This window comes from Chroicocephalus ridibundus, chromosome 3, assembly GCF_963924245.1.
Source record: "Chroicocephalus ridibundus chromosome 3, bChrRid1.1, whole genome shotgun sequence".
Lineage (NCBI taxonomy): Eukaryota > Metazoa > Chordata > Aves > Charadriiformes > Laridae > Chroicocephalus > Chroicocephalus ridibundus.
Genome location: NC_086286.1, coordinates 14771021 through 14791080, shown reverse-complemented (window position 1 = coordinate 14791080; position 20060 = coordinate 14771021). Strand labels below are relative to the sequence as shown.

The window sequence follows — 20060 nt, the reverse complement described above, 5'->3', positions numbered from 1 at the left end:
GAGCACAGCTGCCTGCAGTCAGCAGAAGACAGAATTAATGACCTTTTCTTGCCTAATTAGTTGAAGGTTTAGGCATCTGGTTTTGACAAAGTAGAAAAAACCTGAAGCTTCGGTTCAGTATCTGATGCTGAACAGAGGCCTTATGTCTACAGGGATTTTAGTCTAGCACTTTTGATGAGCACTGCATTCACCCCCAATAAATATATATCTTTGCTCTTGTAGAAAACCATTCTAAAAGGAACTTTGAGGAAACCTTTGATAACTCTTCCCTTGCTTAAAAACATCCCCTTTGGTTGACAGGGTGATATCAAGACTTCAAATTGGAGCTGGTGAAATGTTCAGATCAAAAAGGATGAATTTATCTTAACAGTAATCTATATCTGCTATGTCAGACACTGTGCTGCAGCATGTCCTGCTGTGTGCAGTGTGCCACTTAATAGAGCAATGATAAACCTTTCTAGATAGTGCCTAGTGCAAAGTGTTTACCAGAATATAGATTGCTGTGAGATATAGTTAAAAGTTGCTCAGAAATAAGAGATCAGGGAGGCTGACCATTTGTGAGGAGGTCAGTGATGCTTTTTTTTTGTTGGGCTTTGCTTTCGCTTTTTTTTTTTTTTTTCCCAGCAGCATGTAAGTGCAATAAAATATCAGAGTGAGAAAGAATTGCTATAGCAACAAAGTATGTTCTCCTAATGGAGGCTGCGTGTAACAGCCAACCGCCGCTAGAACTTTAAGGGGAAGGAATAAAATCCATCACAAAAGCAGGAAAAGGAAAAGCATTAAAAATTAAGATTTTATTTGTTCCATGATTTATGTTTACTTACTTCACATCTTCAGACAATCTAGAGTACTTTCAGTACTTCCCCGCTCCTATTTACCGCTTCACACAAAAATTATCAGGAACTTGGAAAAACAGTGGTGTGAATGATCTATTAGTGGTAATATAATGATACAGATTTGCATTCAACAGTAGAACTATTGCTACAAATATGAGGAATTATGAGATTATAGCAGCACTGGGAGACCACAGGGAAGACAGGAGTTAAGACTGACATGGTGCCAATACACAGCCGGAGGCTGTCCTTCCTGTCAAGAAGATTCACAGTGATAAAAAGACCACAGAGTGAGGGGGAAACTGCCCCAGAGAGATGAAGTGACAAGTTCAGGGTCGCTCATCCAGGCATTGGCAACATCAGGGCCAGAATGCAGGTCTCCGGTGCCCCTCTCACTATCCATCAACAATTAAAGCAGTCCAGAGAGCTAATCGCGATGTTCTTGTGCAGTACGATTGCCACATACCTTAGGGTGGGCTACATACGCAGGGGAGCTGGTTTGTGTCCGAGTTCACCGTAACTGTTAAACTATCTCAGATTAACTACTGCACGCATACTCCATCGCTGAGCCCTAACCAGCCTTCATCCTCACAGGGACACTAAGACCATCTTTCCCTTCCCTGCTGTCTCTCTGCGGCTCCGATCGCAGTACCAGTCGCAGCAGGAAAAACGAGGACTGCAAAACAGGGGGAAGCTTTTGCTTTCCATAATCCTCACACGGGATGTCTGGAGAAAGAAGAAAGAGAAAATAGGTTAAGGAATCTAACTCCAAGTCACAACTAGTTTTCTCCTGTACTTCTGACATGATGAAGCTTCAAACACCTTCAGAGATGTTTTACACTGACAGAGACAGCCATTACCCTGTGTCATAATGCTATCTCATGCTGGCTCTGCACAGGTCCTCAAATTATAATCTAGGTTAATAGAAATTCCTTATTCTGCAGGTGAACAAACTGGAATGCTGAATTAAAGTCTGTGGCAAAGCAGGGGAAAGAAGCAGTAAGTTCTGAAGAGTCGAGTCCTACCACCCTGGTTAAGTCTTTGGATATTCAGGACAGGGAATAACGGAAGTATGTACTGAAGCAGGAAAATTGAAAGGCTCTTTTAAAAGATTCTCTCCCCCCAGAGAAAATATTTTCTGGCATATCTTTGCAATGAAGCTTGTTATATGTTGTCCTATTTATAACTCGCAAGTCTCCATAACAAGCAAGCTCCTCAGAGGTAGAAAAGAGAGTGTGATTTGAATAGAGCTGTATATCACAGTTCGATGTTCCCACTCTGGCTATAATTTATAACAAAAGCATAGCAGCATGGGTCAATCAGTGAGGGATGTTCTGCAGCAAAGAAAACTGAATAAGTTAAAATTTCCTTATGTGTATGAAAGGCATTTTTCTTTATACTTAAAAAGTGTTTTAAACTCACATTCTACTAGACTAAGCAGCAAGTCTTCCTCATTTTACAATGCAGTTTCTGCTAATCAGTTCCTCCTATAACATTCTTAAACAAGGCATTGTGTCAGATAATACAGAAGTGAGAAAAAGAAAATATGACTGACTAACCCACAACCAAGGACACAAGATATTTCAAAATTATAGAATGAAACACTTTAGATGTTTGCCGTCTGTGAAAACAAACCAACCACGCACCACACTGGAGTTTCCCATAGACAGCAGAGGTCATCTTAGGTTAAAGTCATGCCAACGAGAATCAGCCCAAGCAGACCAGACAGCAGCTCCTTGGGTGGGAAAGGGCAGAGAGGAGGCACACGTGCACTCTTCCCATGACTGCTCTCCTAAACCTAAGGCATAAACTGCTGCATAATTTTTTGTGATGGACTGAGAGGAACCAGGCAACCGCCTCGTTTGGAAATCTCAGAGACAAGTGAAATCCAGCAGATAAACCTGTCTTCACATACAGTGTAGTCAGTTTTACAGGCTGCAGCAAAATAGTGACATACCCAAATGATAATGGAGCCTAATTTCTTTACCAACATACATACAAAACCAGGGTAGAGAGCAAGGTTCAGAAAATCAAGGGCTGCCATCTCCCATTCACAATGCTGCCTAGTGATCAGTCATGCTCTGTTTTCATCTGTCTCTGGTCCCATGAAACTTTTATTGCTTTCTCCTCTGTGGCCCAGCTATCATCACCTCCTGCTCTTCTGAGTAGTCATCTTCTTAAAAAGAGAATTGTGCTGCTGGGCTGTTTCAAAGAGTTTTTGTAAGTGCTGATTCTCTGTGAGGGGGATTCAAGGGCCTTGACCGGACACAGGGCTTTGATTGAGCCGTGCCGCAGGCACTGATGGGACTTGTGATGCCATCCCAGTTTCTTGCTGATTCCCAGCATCCTCACTGTTTTGGGCATCATGGTGAAACACCTATCCCTCCTTAGTGTAGGTTAATTGTGGCTAGCAAGCTCCAGTTCAGGGACCAGACAAATAAACCGTAGGCAGTCCAGCAACAACTTTTGGGTTTCAGGCTACCGCACAGCGAAAGTTTTGAAAGGGTCTCTTGCTTGCTTTCATTTTACCCTAAACTGATGAAACTGGCTTTGTTAAGAAACTGAGTACATGCTGCATTTCCACTTGAAGGCTTAGCAAGTTTCTACTCATCTGTTTTCCCAATCCATGAAGACCTAGATTGCATAAATGGTTATAAATGATGTCACTTTTCATTCTAGGTAGGGGAAAAGAGGGGAAAGAGTAAGGGTTACTTTATAAATTATATTGCTTTATAAATGATGTTACTTTACATTCTAGGTAGGGGAAAAGATGGGAGAGAGTAAGGGGCTTGGAGAGGTGAGGAAATGACTCTACATGCCTTCCACCAGCTTTTTCCAGTTGCCATTGCCTACCAAGGACCTGAGGAAGAGAGCAAGGGCTCTAATAATATTCAATTGCTCTTGTTAAAGATTCCCCATTCCCAGAAACATCTGACTGACCCTTGCCTCATCTTTCAGTGACATATAGCTTATGAACATCACGCTCTAGCATAGTTCTTTCCCAAATATTCGTGGTTTTGATATACGCTTATTCCTTCATGGATCAGTACACAGCTGGCTGAGCATCAGCTCTCTGCCACTTAAGAGCTTCCCTCCCTGGGGAACATACTGATGGAAAGGTCCAGCTCTTTGAAAGGGATGCTGTTCGGGTGGTGTAAAGGTGTTGGGACTTGCTGGGAAGAAGTTTTGTTGTTCTAGTGTGACAAAACATTGAACAAACTGCAGCAACTCCTCATGCTATCATTGACAGAATTCCATCACAGACATTAATTGGAGTTACACCGTCCTTTAGCGGTTTTACTATCTGTTCTACAAATCTACTACCACGACTAGGGGTCAATCAAATTTTGCTATCTTAATTTCCTACTCAAACAAAACCTGTTTTAATTGAAGAGCTATTATACACTGTGTTTACTTTAACACAAATGTATATGAGAGAAAACATAAACTATAGATTAGTTCCTCAAACAGAAGAGTTATAAAACAAAGCCATAAAAAGTGTCTCTTCCACTTACTTTGTTTGCAGATGATCTCATTTGTATTGCGGGCACAGATTTACCCTGTTCAGATCAAATTTCTATGAATAGAAAAAAACTGTAACTGTGATAAACACCCACAATTATAGCACTTGATTTTCCCTTCCATAATTTAGCACAGCTTCAGCCAGTAAACCATCTCTTCTCAGGAGAGGAAACTGTAAACCCTGAATTTTTGCACAACAGTTTGCAGGGTATATGGTGTGCTCCTCTGATTCATTCATGTTGCCCAGTGGTGCCCAAAGCAGACACTGCCAGTCATATGGTGATACGCCATGCTGTCATGCTGGGCTGTAATGTGAAACTCTTACTGACTGCAGGTCATTAGAGAACAGATTGTGAATCTTGTCCTACTGATGAGCATGTTACCTGAAGTCTGTTACTGTTTTTCCCCCTTAATTTTTCAGTAAATAAATAATAGACTGTACAAAGAAGTAAAAAAAAAGAAAAAAAAATCCAACAAAACAAGTATAGCAAACACTTAAAGATGTCCAGATACTATAAGTGGTGAGAGATAGTGGTAGGAGAGAAAACCTGCAGATACACCTCTGAAAGCTTTCTCCTCCTCAGAAGACCTCATCAAACTGCTCTGTTGAGGACATGAGTAAGCGCTCAGCACAGGCTCAGCTCCTGGTGGTGTCCAAGGGCTGCACCGTGGGTAGGCAGGGAACGATTCTGCTTCTCCTGCAGAAGAAAAAGAAAGCACAGGAAGAGAAACAAGCCGGAAGAAGCAGATCCGTGGAGTCAGGAGTGTCTGTCTGGAAGGTAGAAAGGCCAGGACTGTGCTAGTAAGGAGAACTCTTCGAAAGGCAGAGGAAAAGAATAATCTTAGCAGTAGAGGAAAGGGTTGGGTAGAAGAGAGCTGGAAAGAATGAAAATTGAAAATAAGTGACTGAGCAATGGTCACAACTGCAGAAAGCAGAAGCTATTTGCAGTGTGCAAGCCCTGTGAGTATCAGCAGTCCAAAAAAAACCTCTAACAGTCCTACTTACTAATGAGATACTTGAGTGTCGTTTACTAGCATTTCTCTAAAAGCAAGGAGAACACCTAGGGAATGAAATCTAAGGTTTTCCTTTTTTTCACCTACATGATATAGTACATAAAACTTCATAAAGATGAGGTGTAGATTTGTGAGGGTTGCATAATAATGGAATAAATACACGCCCTATAAAACGTGGATCACCATCATAACAATTCTCATTTTCATGATGAGCCATACACTAGGATTCTGGCCCCTGTCAGTTTGTTGTGGAGGAAAGTCTGCACATTTTAATTAAAATGCTGAAGCCAAATTTAGAATCCTGGCTGGGGCTACACGCCTATGAAAATTGTCTGTGGTCACTTGGTACTCAGTAGGATTTAATACTTTTTCCTTTCTATGTGAAATTCGAATAAGTGAATTGAAATAATTTGCATTTTTCATAATGATCAGGGAGTTGAAATAATGAGAGGTAATCATGAATATTTTAATTGAAGAATAAAATTACGTTAAAATAGCCTTCAGATTTCTCCGATGCTTTGTTAAAAGATACCAATACTGTAATGGTATTGTAATTTTTAGAAATGCGTTATAGATTCACATTGCTATTCATAACATTCATTGATGCCTTTTTTCAAAGGTGCTTTGTAAAGGATTTAGAAACCTCTTTAATCTTTGAAAATAACATTGTAGCTTGTGATTAAATATCTCCACAGCATAACTATAAAGATACGCATCTGCATCATAAAATCAAAATTGGAATATAGCACAAGATCAGTGCAAAGGTTTTTCTTAAATTGACAATTTCCATTGTTGCTAGTGCTTTACGCACTATCCTTCAGATGACCAGATCACCTAATACTGTTAAATTTCTTACAGAATGACAGTCTTTAGGAGTGGTACGCTTTACAGCAGCCAGAGGTGATGCTGGAATCTAACTCACCCAAAAATTTTGTAGTTTAAGTTTCAATCCAAGGGTGCCCGTGCCTCTTTCATCAAAAGCCTTGCAATTGCAAGGTCACAAAAAGACCATGCAACTTAGAACAAAATGGATTTGCCTTAGTAGAAGAGGTTAGTATCAGCTCAAAATTATACCTTCATAACGTTTGTTTCTGTTACGTGTTTTAATATTCAAGGTGCCTAAGTATTAGAACAAAACGTGATCGCATTGTATTGATGTTCGTACAAAGTCTAAAATAATGATCAATAAACTTTAAAATTTTAACCAGGATATTATTCAAAAATGTAATATTTATAAATTTGTACCCCTTCAAAAGGCTGCCATTATGCTTCTACAGCCTAATATCCTGCAACAACTGCAGGAAGCTCAAAGTCTCAAAGAGTTCCTGCGTTTTGTCAAAGCCTTTTGCTTTGAGCATTGCTTAATGCTATATAATCAGTCATAATACTTTAAAAACAAAACAAAACCAATACTCAAAAAATGGAGGGATAGAGGGGTTGCCTTCATTCTTTAAATTTATAATTTTCCAATGCTATACTAAGGAATCTTCTATTTTTGATCATTAATTATTGTAGTCTAATTAGATCTTTCTGTTTCTGCTCCCTAGTTATCTGAAAACATCCAAAGACACACTCCCTTTTGACCGTGAGATACAGAGAACAGACCAGGAAGTCTTGTCAGCAGAGCAGCTTCCACAGTACTCTTCCTGATGACAAATGTATACCATTTAGGAGCCACGTACATGAATGTATATTCTCTACAGTATTTCTCTGACTGCCAGAGGTCCAGGCCTAATGAGTGCAGAACCCTTTAAATCCTAACTAATTATATTTGAAGAGAACTGGGGCACTGATATATGCCAATTATAACTTTTAAAAAATGCAACAGGATTTCCACAAATCATACTTCTTTCTAAACCTGTAACTGCGGAAGAAATATTGGTCTCAGCAGGAGTTATGTACACCATAACTGGGAGGTAAATACGGGTTTACCTTTAAATGCAACAGCCAGGGATTGCTGCAGCCCTGACCTGAAAGGAGGGACTGCAGCATCTCCTAGGCGAGCACATGCTCTGCACTGGCAACTCATCCTGAGGGAAGCACGGCCCTTGGGGGAGTGGTGGCACAGCCTGACCCTTCCTGCTGTACGAGTAGCCCTGAGCTCACACCGCTCCTTGTGCCTGTATCTGTTGGCCCACGGTACCTGATGCATGATGCTGGTGAACAACTGCAAGACAGAAGCTAGTATCATGCTCTGTGGGAGGGAAAAGGCCAGGTGAAATACATGCAGGAAGGACATCGAGGTACCGGAGCTGCTTCACCTCTGCGCTTCTCTCGTGTACATTGACATGATCATGGAACAACAGAGAGTAACCACTTCTTTTGTAAAATGACTTAATATCTGATGCTAAGTGGCAATGAAAGAATTTAATTTCGGGGTTGATGACACGGAACTGGTCAAAGAGTTTGGTGTACTGTGTCCTTAAAAGCAGGCCACTTGTAAGCACGAAGTGTAACTATACGTCAAGGAGGCAGACGGGCTTTCTTTGGAAACGAAGAGGAGCTTTTTATCTGAAAGAAAAAACAGGCAATACAGAAGGGTTTTTTGAGAACCAGCCTTCACCTTGCCACAGTGACCAAAAAAAACTTGTCCCAAAAGAATAATCATATCTAAACTCTTAGCTATCCAAAAAGGCAGTTCTCCTTATCGCCTTTAGTGGGGTCCCACTTTGCCCTGTTCCTCACCTCAATAAAGAAAAGAGCTCAGCTTTTAATCAGTTTGCAAACAGGGGGATTCATTTGAGAAGCAGGTGCTTGTCCTCATCTCACTTCATTTGTACCTGCTGCCTGCTGCCCCATTGCCTTGTCGCAATTCCCCTGCCCTTCCTCGGCATCCTCCACAATGCGACCTTATCTTCGCAAAACAGACAAACAGCTCCCTCCAGACGCTGTGCCAATGCCACTGCTGCGGCAATAAACTGGCAAGCGGGGAAGGAATAAAGGTACAGTTACTGAACGAAGAAGTAAATGCTTCTTCCAGAGACTGAACACATCGCCTTCACCACCCTAAGGTCAGAAAATATCAAGTTGTTTCTGAACTTCCCTCCATCTGGAAGTGCAATTATGCTAGTTAATCTTAAAATGCCTTTGGCAGCTGTCATCTCAGGTTTTGTATTATCCTTAAAACTTTTCTAATGGTAAGTACACATGCAGTGAGAAATAATAGCCCTTTGTGTAACAGGTAATACACACACTGTCCAATTCATTTTTACAGTGTTTTTCTCTCTTTCTGAGGTTATTATCACAGAAGAGATTGAAAGGTGAGCCATCATACCAGAGCTTAAATGTAGCAGTAAAATGTTCCTTTTTCTCTGCCTCTCCCTGCCCCCCGCTTTTTTTTTTTTTTTTTAAACCAAAGGTGTGCAGGACACTAATGGTGACCAAAGTATATTATCCCTCAAGAAATTTAGCCTAATCCCAGCACAGCATGTACTGCTCTGCTCTCGGGTCACAACCTGTGTGGCCCTTTCAGGCTTCAGCCAGCCCCCAGCACAGCAGTCAGCCCCTGCCACGGACCTCTGCCGATGCCACAGGTTAATTAACGCAGGGAAGGAGTCAGCCCCTGCCATGGACCTCTGCTGATGCCACAGGTTAATTGACGCAGGGAAGGAGTCAGCCCCTGCATAAATAAGACAGTGTCTGCCGTTCAGTTTTGGCGGCAGGTAAGAGCTCTGTGACTAAGACAAGCGAGGAGCCCGCAGATCAGGACGGCTGGAAGGATTGGTAAGAGAAGCTTACTTTGAGACAACGCAGTTCATGTGCCAAAGTGTTCATCCTCGACAATTTCTCTTTGTCCCGGCAGCAATCTCTGACTTGCTGTGAGATCCCAGCAGACCCCAAAACTCTCACTGTGCTGCATTTTCCTGGAGGTGCCTGAACTGTGGTGTCATAGCAAAGTTAAAAAAAAAAAAGAAAAAAAAAATCCATAGAGAAATTGTTTTTAGTACCAACATTCTCCAGCGTGTACCCTCAGTGCTCAGGATGGGAAATGCTTGAGGCTAACTCTGCGACGCGGGTTCAAATCCCTCCACCCGATCTCATACAGGATTGTGAAGAACATTGAATCCAAAATGTGTCAAAGATAGCAACTCTAAATTCAGGGAGTGCCTGACCATGCATAGCACTTTTCTCCTTCCATCCTGTTTGTTTGTTTGTTGTTTTATTGTTTGGGTTTTTTAAAATGTCTTTTATAATGCCTGATTGATGAAAAATACTAAAAAAATCATGACGGAACAACTGTTCCAGGTATGACCCTGGATTCCCTCAGGATCTGTTGCCTTTTCTACAACCTGCCCTGGCATGGCAAAGGTTGGCTCCTGCCTTCTTCTGCCTGAATGCGCTTCCTCCTTGGCAAAACACAATCTGTTTCCAGAGCAAAATGCTATTTCAAATTCAGCAAGTGCTGCTTAAAGCAAAGGTCACCATTAGTTCTGGATGTGCTAATGCACCGTACTTATAATAGTTCTGTATCAACATTATATTTCAGAAGATGAGGCCATTATATTTATTCTGCCTAGGATTCTTAGCAGGCTTTTGAAGTATGTTTTCATTAGCCTATAGTAGACAATATATATTTTTAAGAATGCTCAAAGGATTTAATCTCGGAGTTTTCAAGGTGGTTTTATTTTATGATTTTACCTTTAGCCTATATATATATATATAAAATTAATTATATATATTATTATTACAAATTTAACTTAAATAAACATTTTTAAATTAATATATTTATTATATATTATAGATTAATTTAACATTTTGGGCCCCGACAGTATATTTGTTTTAGTGACTAAAAGAAATTAAAAATATAAGTCCCAGCATACGCTGCTGGAAGAAAAATTGAAGGTCTGGTAACGTTGGACAGCCAGAGCTACCAAATGATTAAAGAGTGGTAGGCAACCGAGCTCCAGACTGTGACATGTGACTGCATGCTGCTGCTTGAACAGAAATCTCTCTGCAATGCACAAAGGAAAATAACTACTCATCATATATTAAGGTTAGAGTAAGGTAGGATATGTGTATATACTCGCAGTTTACTGACAGTCACAATACACCAGCTGGGCATTTTTGGAGTGATCTTAAAGCAGTGAAGCCATTTATAAGGTATTCCTTTTGCTGGACATGTTTTCATCAGAGAAGTAGATAACCGGAATAACTTGCTACAGAAAACCAAGCTTAATATTTCAGAGCCCTTGAGACCCTGATTAGATGGTCGCTCTGTCTGTACATAATCTCTTAACTAAACTAAATTGATGGTGCTTTATCCATGTAAAAATAGCGCTGAGACTTTGTATCTGGAAAAAAGCAGGACTCTCAGCTCCCTGATGTGCAAGCCAGGAGAAAAAAAATATCTTATTTAACTACCAAAAGAATGAGATAGGGATGAAAAATGTGGATGTTAAAGCAGACTAAAAATTGATTGGTGCAAAATTTTTACTCTAGTTGTAAATTTTCTGAGTAGACTGCACTTGCTGGGCAGATGACTAATTATATGCTTCTCACTCCGGAGTCTTTAGGCCAAATGCTGCTCTCGGTTACCCAAATATAAATCTCAAGTAAATCTATTGATGGTACCGTAGAGTTATGCCAGCTTCACTGAGAGCCGAATATGTTGCCTTGTTTACAAAATTAAGCTCTGAAAGGTACATCTGTGTGTGCATTTTGATTTGCCAATAAAATAATTTTATGGAGCCAGATTTATGCAAATACTTAGAATTTAAATCCGAAGGAGACCTTATAGTCTTGTATTCATTAAAGATTATGCACCATTTTACAAGAAGGTACTCAAAAATACAATATGGAATACAATTAAAAGGAATAAATTCACAGAGGTCTCAAATTTTATGAAGTCTTTGTGCCCCATGTGCATTTAACTGACTGCTCCCCTAGGAACAAAGAATATGGATGCCCCAGTCGTCGTATTTGACTACCTTACAAACATCAATAAATTTCTCCTCACAACAGCTGAGGGAAGAAGCGAGACAGCATTACCGCTAAACCACTAATCAAACACAGAGTCAGGAGAAATCATGAGGTTGGCCAAAGGCCAGACCGAGAGTGTGAGATGTAGACAGGGAGAGAAACGCGGTTCTCCTGCACCACCCTTTAGTGGAACCTGAGCACTTCTTAGGAGCTGTAACATCATGCAAGGATAGGGAGATCGCTGAAAGATGTCTATGCTAACTCCCAGATCAACACACACAAAAATTAAGTCAGAGCAGCTGTTGTCTCTTAAGCACGTAGGCATTCATTTACATCTTTAGGTGCGCCAGTACCTGAGTGTACACGGCTTCTCGTGGTTTGTTTCAAGTCACTGAAAGCAGAACAATTTATTAAGGACCACCGCTTCTTTCCCCTGCATGGAAAAATTCAACACTGCAGGTGAGGTGTTTGGGGAGTGCATTCCAGAAAATAAAAATCACATCAGTCTTCTGATATGAGGATCACCTGCAGGCTTCCACACAATTTTTATGCTTAAACCAATGCTGTTTAAAAGAAACCTTAAGGGGTGGCTGGAGATGAAGGAAATAATTTTTAAACTAGGCATTCAGAAAACGTGGTGAAGGAGGAAACAATTCATTTTTCTCAAAGAAACAAGACATCAATTCCACAATGAATATATCTATAAATTACCATTTATTATCTTTAAAAAAATAATACATATTTCATTTCTAGCCTGCCTTGGCAACCCTTGTAGCAGTTCTCCTGCAGGCTGTAGAACTATGTTCTTACTAATGGCAGGAGCTAGCCAGTTGTCAAGAAGGAAGCTTTGCTAACATGTTCTTGGGATAGTGAAGATAATATGAATTATATGTATTTGCTGGTGCTGCCAACCCTCATGCTACTTATCTCTGAAGAATCTCTGCCTGGATGAAATTAAACAACAGCAGTATAAAGGGTCTGCTGGACTCTAGCATAGTGGATGAGCCTACTGACTCGCACCCAACTCTTACTGCTTCAATGATACCAGCCAGTGCAAGGAGACAATTGCCAAAATCATTTCAAATCAGCAGGTAGAGAGCCACTACTACACGAACTAGAGCAAACCCCAAATGAAGCACTACTAGCCAAATTGATTTTGATAGGGCAGAGAATACAGTAACAGTTTAGGGAGACTGCAGGCAGTAGACAAGCCGTAAATTCACCATCAGCACTGTGCACAGATCAGTGACCTAAACAGTGGCACCCAAAGCGCAGCTTGTAGAGACAGCCAACATCACGCACAAAGCACCTTCCACTGCGCTCTAGAAGATGCAATCATGCTTCCCTGTGAGGTGAAAGTTGGTCTTATCATTTGAAAAGCTATCAATTTTTCTCAGGTATTTTATCATCCTTCCTTCGAAAACATTGAGACAGCCTAAAAAAACCACAGACCTGAATTTAACTGCTGGTGGTGTAGTCAATCACTGTCTCCTTACACTCGGCTCCCAACTAGCTTTGGAGACTGACATTTGTGCACCTGAGGGATGTGTGAGCTGATACTGTGTACTTCTCCAGGTGGTTCCAGCACCTCCTGGGTTTAACAACCAAAAACATTTTCAAGCTGCACTGTCCACAGAGCCCATCAATGGAGATCATATAAGTAACTCTTTAATTTTATGCACCAAACATCCCTATGACTGTCTGCTACACTGCCCAATATTTTTTGTTCATTTGGAATATGAGCTTTCACAGGGAGATGCATAATGGGATCTGAATTTTTCTGAATAGCAGTCGGACTGGAAGCTGCTCTTCATGTTTTAAATAACAAATACAATCCTTTCACACCGCCTCGCAATGTTCCCCCAATTCCCACCCAGCATCTTTCCTTACAACACCACTCTGCACTGAATATAGCCAAGTGGGACACGTGTAAGGAAAGACAGTATTTTGCCTTTGCCTGAGAAAAGATGAACCCATGAACTACGGGTATAAAGAAAAGAATGAACAGATGCCTACTTAAACTGGAAGACATATGGAAGACACGATTTCGTAGTTCACAGTTGCGCTCAGTACAGTGGATCCCTGGTCTCTCCATTTCTACTATGCAAATCATCCCCCCTATGTATCAGTGCAATGCTAAACTAACAACAAGCAGTGCTTCTATAATGGTAGGCTGTCACCATTCCAAGGAAATTCTTCAGCAAGACTTTATACATCAGGATTGGAAATGTAAAATCCGTAAGAACAAAAAAAAAAAAAAAAAGCATGAAACCTAAAAAAACTCAACCCAGGGAACTATAGTTCTCCTTCAAAAAGGAGTAAAAACCCTTTCTAATTCTGAACATGACAGAATTTTTCATTTTCAAACTATTATGCAAGAAGTAATTAAGTCATCTTTACAGAATGCTTTTGAAGAAAAATGATATAAATAAATTCTCAATCCCGTTTCTCAGATGGAATCACACAACGTATTCAGGCAAAAGGAGGTTTTCAGGCTCCAGTTCAGTGCTTCTCCCTAAGCACAGTGCTGTCTTTACAGAGAATTGATCATCTGAAAACAAATGGGATGCAATACTCTTGCTGTTTATACAGTACAAACGGTGAAAACCCCTGATCCTCAGACTGTGAAACTTGCTTCGTGCAGACAGCCTGTAGCAGAAGATACTTTCGCCACGTCGTTGCACCCTGAGACAACCAAACGTGCATTTGTGGCAAGCAGTTTATATGGGTATCAGGCTCCCAGGCGCTTCACAGTATTTTTCTAGCTTACATCACCGAGCTGGAGCACGGCAAGCTTGTTTCATTGAATTTCAGTGGCTGCACCCGCTCAGCCTCCCATGCTGTTGTGTCAGGAGTCAGCTAGATGGTGCTCATGGGGTGGCAGCCGATGTGCAAAGTTAGCACTGGGATTTCGCTCCGGGCCTCTTCCCCCGCCTCCGGCATCCCACCCCATCTAAGCAAGTTGTCACAGATGAAAAACCAGGACCGGGAGGAAGGGGAGGAAGGCGGTAGGTGAAGTGAAATTCCTTCTCAGGTAGTGTATGAGCACAGACCCTTACACAACCACGCCGGCTTTCAAAGGCTGGGATGCAAGTATGAAGCTGGGGCCGGTTTTCTTGTACGCGAGCCAGCTCGTTCTCTTCTACCCGGCAGCCTGAAGAGAGAGCGCAGTACTGACAGCTTAGGAAAGAACCATGTTATTGGAGAGACCTGACAAGTTGGAAGTTGTTTTTCCTGTGACAAATAACAATCCTAGATGTAAGCTTCATCACGATCAGATGGAGTGTGTCTTCATGGATGTTTGAGGTTAGAATTAATTAGTAGCTTTTAGCGGTCTGTGAAGTTGCCTAGTTTTGTTGGATTAATTGCATACTGCAGATAGTACCATGTAAAGACACATTGCGCTAACTCCCAGTAAATACAAAAAACTCAAAGTGCGCAGGGATGGTAGACAAAGATAGATTTTGGTGTGGACATACTGCTCAGGGATCCATTGAGTGGCAGAATACTTATTAATTCTTAAATCTGAAGATCCCACTTTGTCCCTTGGGCTGAAAGTTTGTATGAAAATTTCATTTCAAAATGACAACCCCATCTATGCACAGGAATGGTTTTCTAAATAAAACCCTAGATCATTTTTTATTCATCTTATGTCTAAAATGCCCAGAGGCATAGCTCCATAAAAGTTTTAAACTTTAAACAAAAGCTTCTTTTGAGTTGCAGGAAAACAAAACATTCTGAAAGCAGCGGTTTATATTATTTATTGTGATGTTTACTTAGTAAGAGAAGCTGATGACTTAATTCTCAGTGGAAGTGCTAAATTACTTTAGGAACAGAAGCCCAATTAATTAAGAATCATTTCCTATTGATTTCACTGCACTACAGACCAGACTCAGAGTATCTTCTATACTCCTGGCACTATACAAGATATAAATAATAAATAATAATACACTTAGACCAGCTACTGCTGTCCTGTTGACCTGTAATTCCCACCGAGGAAACACTTCTAAGACTTTGATGTGAACACAATTGAAGCCACAATACCTCTTGAAAGAAAGAAACAGGAAAAGCACAGAAGAGGCACTGTGCACACTCCAGATCAAAGACAATAACCAAATGAAGTGACAGGTTTCAGAAGTGGACAAAAGTGGCGATAAATACATTTGTATTGGAAAAAAACCAATAGGAAAAGATGCGATTTCATGCCTAAAACTGGGAATTTTTTGCTCAACAGAGCACAAAACCTGAGTACATTCACAATACACACTACGGGCAGACTTCAAGCCCCGATTCACCTCACAACTGCATTATGAGCAGAAATGGAGCCCTGGAAATCTCCCTACTTGACCGCTTCGATCAACAGGCTGCATGGTTATGAAGCACCAGGTCACAGGTTTTCTCGCTAGGAGTGCTTATCCATCCTGGGGACCAGCTGGAGCCCCACGTGGCAGCATTCAGCCCTTCATGGCCCCACTGTTGACAGCTTCTCCATATAAAGCAGCCAAGTAATTAGCTCTGTTGTCCAGGCTCTTATATGGTTGTAATGAGACTTGTGGTAAAGTTTTGGCTCAATTCACAGGGAAGTTGCGTTGAAAGATTATTGCAGAAAGACAGATGTGTTTGGCTCAGTCTGGAAAATACAGCAAGTATTACATGCATTGCCAGAGTATTCTATTAACAAATTAATGAAGTTCAGCATTCCTTTGGTACAACCACATTTATTTATAAAAAGTGTACGCAAAATCGTGTTGTCTGAGAGAAAAATACAGAAGCAAGTTGTATGACAACAATTTTCAGACCCGCTTCTAGTGAGCCTCGTCTCTGGAGGTATGCTGCCGCTGCTTCCTCTCCAAGCTGAGCTCTCCCAGCCCTGTCTCGGTCTGCTGCCTCTCTCAACTTCTGACTGTTTTCTGCCCCTGAAGCCCACACAGCAGTATCAAGTCTGTGACCTAGTTTTTGTGTTTGCACTGAGTCACTAAAAGAGATCACTGGGCCATAAAGATTCAATTGTTGCTAAAGGTTGCCAGACTAACTACTAATTACTGTCTTGTACAGCAGCTTCTCTTTCAGTTCTCACTGTCTACACTGCCTTTTTTATTGTCACTTAGCCTGAAGAAATGACAGAAAGCACACCCATGAAGTTCAGCCATGTTCACAACTCACGGTGGCCATGAATATCACACTGAACAGCGATAACAACATGGAAAATAAAATACTCATCTTTACTTAGACTGTAAGATCAGGTGAGTTACTTGAGCTGAGTCCCTACATAAGGCTGCCAGTTATGAAAGATAATAAATACAGGTATCAACCTCAAAGAGATCTCAAGTACCTTTATCTAACGGAGAAAGTAAAACCCTATCTTGTCATTACGGCAAGGAGGAAAGGAAAGCTGCGAGCAGTGCTTGATATGTCTATGGCCAACGTGCACCCTGAACAGGAGAAGGGCAGGATAGCTAAAATCTGTCCATTGACTCACCAGGAGAGCATCCTCCAAGGCCTGAGGTCAGGCTCCTCAAGAAGCAGCAGATGCATTAGCAAAGCTCCTAGCTCTTCACGGCCAGGCGGCAGTCCTCCTGGGCAGGGCTGCAGGGAGCGGGGCTGGCAGCAATGGTCTTCTTTGAAAGCCTGTCAAAAGATGGAAAAGGGGAGAAAAAGGAAGCTCTTGGAGCCTGTGACTTCTGCCCATTAACCTCAGCCTCTTTGAGCTTAGACTCAGCAGGAGGACATAAGTAATCACAGAAAAAGGGCTTTTTCATTTCTTCTGCTGGTTACATTTCAGGTTTGCTTAGACAGAGAGACACAAGGATAGGCTTAACTGGGTGAAGCCATTCTTCAGCCTCAGAAAGAAAAGGACTTAAGGAAGTGATCAAATCCAGTAAGAAAAGCATTTTAAACGCTTACCAATTATTCAACATGAGACATTACAGGAAAATCGTTTTCCAGATCTGAGAGCATATTTATTAAATGTGAACGTGACGTAGGAGGAGCTGCGTTTTTGAGCCTGAAGAAGCAAAGGCTGAAGGGACCCTAATTGCTGTCTTCAGCTGCCTTAAGGGAGTTGAAGATAAGACAGAGCCAGACTTCTCAGTATCTATCACTGAAGGATGAGAAGCAATGACTGCATCTCAGTAAGGGCAATTATAAGTGGATGCAAAAAAAAAATTCTTCACTGTGCAGGTGGTCCACCCCCAGAGCACTGCCCTGAGAAGCCAGGGGATCTCTGTCCTTGGAGATTTTAAAAAAAACTTAACTTTTATTCCATTGTGAGGCTCATAAGTCAAACTAAAAACTCAAATTGAAGTTGAGATGATTTACAGAGGAAGGCTGCAGACGTGTCTTTTTTCTGCTGCCACTGACATTTTTGTCCCCTATCCTTCCCTGCTGTTTCTCACTGCACTTCAGGGTGCCATGGATGTATCAGCATAACTGCAAACGCAGCCTCAACCCAGCTACCTGAGTTAAATGTTTGCACGTTTTATTCTATTTTATGTTTCAGTGTATGCTGAAAGGGTAACACAAAGTTGGGGAAAGTACATTTCTAACACCCTGGTTAAGATGATATCATATGCCTGACCTCCAGGGCACGAACACTGGTCTGGGAACAACTAGATTCAGGGAGACAGACAGGCATTGCTGTAGTTAATATCTTGTTATTGTTCTTTCCAATTAGCAATAAATAAACCCCCCAAAAGGTATAGTTTCAGATAGACAGAACAGGAGCTCACTTCACTAAAGGCAAGAGAAGAGCCTTACCTGCTTACTCCTTCCATACCCACCATGCACCAGTTAGCACAGAGGGAGCACAACATCAATATGAAAATGCCCTGATATGCAGGTGCCTACACGTGGAACAAGGACAGAATTCAGAGATAAGCGTCATCACGCGAGCAGACGAGGAGGCCCATGCAACATGCACTAGCACGTTGAAGTCTGCACAGTGTCCCACCTGCAACATGATCCTAGGCTGGGGCAGCTGGGTAAAGGAACAGCACCATCCCTTCCATCCAGCTAATTCTTCAGTGCTTTTAAACAAAACATCATGGGAATAAAGTTCAGGTCAGGAATGCAAGCAAAAAGTGGAGGAGGAAAAAAGAAAAAAGTCAGCTTCTGCACAGTGTAAACTCATAGTCATAACTATTTTTATTATTATTATCTTATTTACTATGTTAATAAACAATGTGAGTAAATACAATGATCAAAATACTCTATAAGTTCAGCGAATGAACAGCAGTTACTCAAGGTTGCTTAATAATTCATTTTACTCAGAGTAACTTCCAACAGAAAAAATAACAAAAGATCATGAAAAAACAAAACCCAGCACACCACCGTGTGTGCTGTGAACTCCCGCTCCTGTGGAGTCTTTAATGTTTTGGAACATGATATACAGCAGACACGGTGTTTTATGAGGTTTTTCATACTTTGGTTTTATTTAACATGTGTTCCTGTCCAACTGAATTTTTGTCAAAGCAAGCCTCAAGTTTTTGAGAGACAAAAACCTCATGGTAGCAAAAGAGGACAATGTGACTGCAGAGCAAGGCAGTTGGCATGTGCAAGACATACTGTAGTCAGGACACATCCAATCTGCTGGGCATTCACGCCTGCTGAGACTGGGCACTGAAATGGGCACTTCAAACCCAGGGCACAGGAAACCCCTTGGCAAATTCCAGCTGCATGTCATCAATCTGCGGGCAAAACCGCTACGTTGACAATGTTCACACAAGAGCTTGCTCACCTCAGACCTCGCTTGTGATGCCCCTGGCTGTGTGAACGTCCTCTGTCTCAATATTATTTTTTTTTTTTATTTTCAAATTTGAACAATTTTCCACGTGCTGGAAAATAAGATAGGACACAAGTAAGTAAAATCTGATGTGTTTTTCTTAAACCTCACTGCAACCACACCTTTTTTCCTTGCAGCAAGTCATGTTACAAAGTTAGTTGTTTTCCGTTAAAAAAGTTGAAAATTTCCAATCACTTGAATTGTTTCAACTTTTCCAACAGTATCATCTGAGTGCAAAGTAGCTGTAAAGCATCACATAAACTATGTGATAGTGTGGTATATCCAATGGTGCTCACTCAGAAGAGGCACAGATTGCAACACAAAGACAAGGCAAAATAAATAAGAAATGAAATGAAAAATAATAATAGTGTGAGGTGAGGTTTTTCTACCCCTCAGAGTTCAATGTAGGCACAGTGGTTATTGATTTAATTTCATAGCACAGGCCCACATTGATAAAAAGATAGCACAGAATAACATAAACATGACAAGGGAAATAATTGAAAAATAGGAAAGTAGTTTTCTTTCTTTTTAACTAGTTTCATTTTATTACTACTTTGTTGCCCACACTGATCCTTTTTATTTATTAACAAATGGTAAATCAGGTTTTTTGAGAGGGAAGAAAAGAAAAAAATAATTTTGAAATTTTAACACTGTGAATGCTTAAAAAGTTTCTTGTGAAACTTCACAAGAAAATTAACTTTCAAACTCACCCTTTCTCTTAGAAGTGTTTGCATTCCATGGAAGAGAGCCTTTTCTTTTTTTAAACTGGAAAATATAAAAGTGTGGAGATGGAAAAAGATTAAGTCAAAACCAAAAAGGATTTTTAAAATTGAAGTTATTGCAACACCTCATAAAAGTTGTATTTCAGATAGCTCATATTCCTTTTCCACCTACACCCCTGCAGTGAGCTTCCCAGTCGAACACTATATCCCACGGCACAGGGGAGTCTGTGGCAGCTCCCTGGGCTGCAGGAGATCCAGTCAGAGTCATGT

At 41.0% G+C, this 20060-nt stretch overlaps 1 long non-coding RNA gene across 1 annotated transcript; it reads right to left on the bottom strand.

Moving 5' to 3' along the window:
* Positions 1-809: 809 nt before the first annotated feature.
* LOC134513785 (uncharacterized) lies at positions 810-19074 on the bottom strand. The gene is made up of 7 exons (XR_010070508.1): positions 19024-19074; positions 18238-18313; positions 18045-18130; positions 16768-16916; positions 9108-9247; positions 4916-5053; positions 810-1559 (listed from the first exon to the last, which is right to left on the bottom strand). It is a non-coding gene; the product is annotated as an uncharacterized LOC134513785 (long non-coding RNA).
* Between the last annotated feature and the right edge of the window lie 986 nt (positions 19075-20060).